We start from the raw sequence: 5,361 nt of genomic DNA, 5'->3' as shown, positions 1-5,361 counted from the left end.
GTGTTGTAAATTGGAATAACTCTAAATAACCCTAACCCTCACAATAAAGATCTTCCTAATGTCTAATCTAAATCCACCCTCTTCCAGGTTGAAGCCATTACCCCTTGTCCTTCTCCAGATTTGTTGTCAGCCCCTTTAGGTACTTGAAGGCTGCTAGAAGGTTTCCCTGGAGCCTCCTCTTCTCCAGGCTGAACAAGCCCAACTCTCTCAGCCTGTCTTCACAGGAGAGGTGCTCCAGCCCTATGATCATCTTCATGGCCCTCCTCTGGACTCACTCCAACAGGTCCATGTCCCTGTGTGGAGGTCGCAGAGCTGAATGCAGCACTGCAGGTGGGGTCTCATGAGAGTAGAGTAGAGGGGCAGGATCACCTCCTTCGACCTGCTGGTCACACTTTTTTTGATGCAGCCCAGCATACGGTTGGTTTCTGGGCTGTAAGTGCACACTGCCGGCTCATGTTCGGTTTCTTGTCGACTAACACCCCCAAGTCCTTCTCCTCAGGGCTGCTCTCAATCCATTCTCTCCAGTCTGTACTTGTGCTTGGGATTGTCCTGACCCAGGTGCAGGACCTTGCATTTGGCCTTGAACTTCATGAGGTTCTCACAGGCCCACTTCTCAAGCTTGTCAAGATGCTTTAAGGAGCAAGGCGTTCTCTTGTGTTTATCAATATATTAGTCTGCAGCACTTACTCCACAGCTGCATGCACTGTATCAAGCAAAACAGCTATTTTGTATAATATATCTTAAGTAGCAATTTGGTTTTTCCAATAGGCTTTCCTGTGAAAACCTTTAACTCATTTCTATTTTATCCTCTCTGTTCACAAAATAAAGCTATGGTATTGATCTGGGTTGTTCCTTGTGAGGCTTAAACAGCTAGAATTTATATAATATTTTAAAATGTTACATGCTGTTTTGGTTAATAAGTCATGATCTATATTAGCAAGGGCATGATGAAAACCAGCCAAGCCTCTACTGTACAAGAGAACAGTACTGTACACCTGTGCAGCAAGCACTGAACATGTTTTATGGACTTCACAAAACAGTAATATTTTGCTTTTAGGAGCTGCATTTGCTTTGGCCACAGTGAGTTTTGTTTTATTATCCTGCTAGTATTTTGGAATTCATAAACAAGTCTCAAAACAGATTTAAAACCTGTTTAAAAGGAGTAGTTCAATGGTAGGAAACAACACAGCCTCTGTCTCCATATATCTTCTGCAGCATTCAGCCTCTTCCCTGAGGTGTTGGACTTCAGACACGTTTTATTAACATTCTGGAGTTGTACCCTCCTGACTAACCAGCCATTAGCTGGCTCACTGATCCTTAACTGCAGATCACTCTCTCTCTTATATAGGCTGCATTTCCCCTAGGTTCCAAAATAATTAGTCTCCCGGCTATGGATGTGATTTCTGTTTAAAGGAATGTAGAAGAAGCACCTCAGACACTGCTGGTGAGCATCCTTATTCACGCTATGCTCTTTCTCTGGTTGGTATTCATAGAGCACCAGATTCTGATTCTACTTAATAATTAGGCTAATACCAGACATACTTACATTTGCCTTCCAGCGCAATTTTCAGCACAGTAAGCAGGGAATTGCACGCACAGAGCTCCCATAGCAACATGTTATTGTTAACCAAAGTTGTGTGCACAGCTCCATGTGCTAAAAATTCACTGAGGACCAATTCAGCTGTCAGATACGCAGAAGCAAGTCCCATGGGAAGTAGAAGGTTCATAGGGCAGATATTCTTATAAAAATACAACAGTGTGTTGCGGTGATAGTCACCCAGAGCTCTGCCAGGTCAGTACTGTGAGCTGGCCTATTTCGGGCCACAGAGATAAAACTCTGTGCTCTCTCTTTTGTCAGAGCTGAACATAAGGGTGTCATCATTACAAAACACTTCAGTATTATTCCTCAAAACGTGCTCTACTGTAAGGTATGATACCTCTATACTAAGGAAGTGATGGTACTTCCTGATGAGCTGTGTGACTGCAACCATCACTTTGGAGAACTAAAATGGACAAAACCTGATCTTTATTTCAGACTACAGAATAAATACTACAAGCAATGTCAGAAAGAGACAAGATAAGCTCAATGCCAATACTCACCAAATAATATAATTACACTATTTTCTTCCATAGCATTTCCTGCCAACTTCCTCATTTAGGAAAGGACATAATAAAGAAAGGGCAATGAAAATGCTATGTCTGAAAAGTCATTTATTATGTAGATTCACAAAGACCTAGTGGACTTTCCCTAACCATTTAAGAGCCTAAAACTTCACTAATTATTTTACTTCCCTTTTAATCATATTATGCCTTTTGTTTTGGCCTTCAATTTATTGAGTGTATCAAAAGCAATCATAGTTGTAATAGACTAAAGAAATTTTTTTTACAAAAAGGACAGATACCCAGTAAGTGACTTGCTTCACTCCACTGTGCAATGTTAGAGACTCTAGGAACATATTTTAGCTTAGGTTGCTAGATATCATGAACCAATGAGAACAAAACACAAATAAGCAAACAGTGATAGGTCCCCATGGAAAGTACTGAGCCATTTCAGCTCCCCTGCACCCATATGCACAGGTATGAGGACTCTTCCCCTCCTCGCACCTCTGTTGATATCTTCATACCTTACTAAGGGTAGGCAGGACTAGAGACAATCTGCTCCGCTGCCTAGACTCTGTGAGTCTGTGCTGCCGTAAGTCCAATTACATCTGTCACTTTTAAGTGCCTTTTTATATCATAGTCAATCATAGCTGTAAATACTGTAACTCAGACACCTTAGCTTACTTGCAAATACAGTAATGTAATTTGAATGTATGAATACCAGCCTTATGTTCGCAAATGTAAGCTAGAAAATATCATTTTATTGTGGAGATGGAAGCAATTCTCTGTCTTTCTCTATGCATGTGCATATACCTGGTCTGACATATCTATTTTTTACAAATATGACTGGTTTTCCAGTCAAGCACATGAAGCGAGGGAGGGAGTCTTCTTAGCTCCCTGGGAGGGGAGTACTTGGGCAATCTGCATAGTTACTTTATTAGCCCCTTTATTTTATTAAATTCTGTCTTTTTTGATAAGTCATTTTAAAATGTCCATTTCAAGCATTTGCTTTGATCTGTCTTCCTGGTAATTAAATTGCCTGACTTTAAATTGCCATCATTTAAAATAATCCTCATTAAGACAATTTCCCCAAACTTCAAATACTGGTTTTTAATTCTAGTGTGAAGAGAAAATGATTCTCTGTGTATTCACTTTAACACTGTCTACTTTTCCCATACAACGAAATAGATTTTCTCACCTGTCATGTTAACCAAGGGCACAATCCAGCAAATTCTTACTTCTGCAAGTAGTTCCTCATCACATGGCAATTCACTGGAACTAATTATGGGAAGATTTGCTTATATGAATAAGGATGGTCCGGATAAGATGATTTGGATAAGTGTGCAAATGTGTCTGTGCAGTGAGTAAGTGTAAGCCTGTGCAATAAGCATTTCGTACTGATGCTTTAGAAGATGTCCCGTGTGAAACAGTAACTGCAGTTCACAGAAAGTGGAAGTGAAGATTTTTATAGGATGAAATAAAAATAATTATCATGGATACACATATATCTGCTTTCGATCTGTATCTGAGTAATTTATGATCAGATGATCTGGCTGTACCTATTTCAACTCTTGACAGAAGCCAGTAGTGCTAGCAAATACAAAGGGCCTAGATGATGCTTGTACCTCATAAAACATACCCAAAAAATAGTACTTTATTCTAACCTACTACAAACGTCACCGTACATTGCGTTTTTATGACACATATAAAATACTGAGACAGAAGAAAGCTTATGAGCAACTGTGACAGTCAGGAGAATGTGAAAAATACATAACCTGAATGACCAACTAGTAACAGTCTATGGAGGCTGTAAAATAATTATAGACAACTATATTCACCTCAGCCTTTTATATTTACATATCAGAATGTATGTTGGAGGGTTTAATTGTGAGGTTGTCAAAAGTAAAAGTGCTTTTAGAAAATCAAGCCATGCAATATTACAAGGAAAAAAAACCCACAACCAACCAAGATTAAGAAGTCTTCTGTTCAAATGGAAATACAGAAAACAACATGTTGTTTAAGCAGGATTTTATTTTCTTCTACTCAAGTGATGAAGAGGCTTTTGTAAAGAAAGGCTTTCATCTTATACATGCAGTACTCCATCACAACATAATTACCCTAATTTGTATTCCAGTGTAGAAATAGGCTTTTTCAGCTTAAACAAATTAAGCAACAATCACTAAGCATACATGACCAGCATTCTTTCAAGTAACCTGTTATCAGCTCTGGCTACAGCTTTATCTTGATAAAATGGAAATCCTGTTTTATTTTCCTACTTTCCCCCCAGGATTATGCCAGTCAGATCGGCTAGAAATGTACTGTGATTCACTGGCTGGAGCAAGGGACAGAGTATCCAGAGATTATTTCTAACAGCCTCACTAAATCATTATGTGATCTGGGTCAAATCCTCACTGCCTTAGACCTCTATTTAGGAGAGAGACTAAGTACACACTTATCTCTGAACATGTGAATAACTGGGCCACACTCAGAAGGTCTTTTAAACAGCTCCATGTACTCCCGGCTGAATAAACGCTCTTCTGCTGCTCTTTACCTCTGGCTTTGGGTGATATTATGTGTTCTCAAGGATGACAGAACAAGCTCTACCACCATCCGTATTTACTTTATTTGTCCTTTAGCTGTGTAACTACAGATATCCCTGCTTTTTGTACACATTCTTCTAATTATTAATCAAACTCTGACCTGGTGGATCACTACCAGTGAGACTTTGCCTTCATCACCTTTTCCTCCTTATTCTCTCCAGGTATGACCTTATGGAAAGTACAGTGGACACTCTAAAATGCTGGACAGGAGCTGAGGCCAGGACATCAACCAACTCTGTCCTGGCAGTGAGGAGATGACTCCTGACTCCACTGTAGCACTGCTGCAAGGCAGAGAATGAACAGAAGCAGTGGGAGGTGCTGCTTTGAAAGGGATTTGAAGAACTAGTGGTGTCACAGCAAACTCAGGGTCTATTCCTTCCCCCACTGCTGGATGAGATGAAGTCTCACTGGCGCCCACTCTTCAAGGTGCAGCTAAAGGAACGATGTCTGGCTCCACATGGGCTTGCTAAGATCCTTACAGGAAAAAATAAAAAGAAATAGAGGAGAAATGGGGAGAGGCAATAAGGCCATCTCAGAGCTGTGCTATGAGGAGGAAAGGAGGTAACCTGTCTGCTCACTAGGCAGTAGTGACCAGGTGTGGATGTTTTCCAGGAAATAAAAAAGATGCTCCTTCAGATCTTCCTTCAACCCTAACAGAGGC

Source organism: Strigops habroptila, chromosome 2, assembly GCF_004027225.2.
Source record: "Strigops habroptila isolate Jane chromosome 2, bStrHab1.2.pri, whole genome shotgun sequence".
In the NCBI taxonomy this organism is placed as follows: Eukaryota; Metazoa; Chordata; class Aves; order Psittaciformes; family Psittacidae; genus Strigops; species Strigops habroptila.
This window is presented reverse-complemented; position numbering follows the sequence as displayed.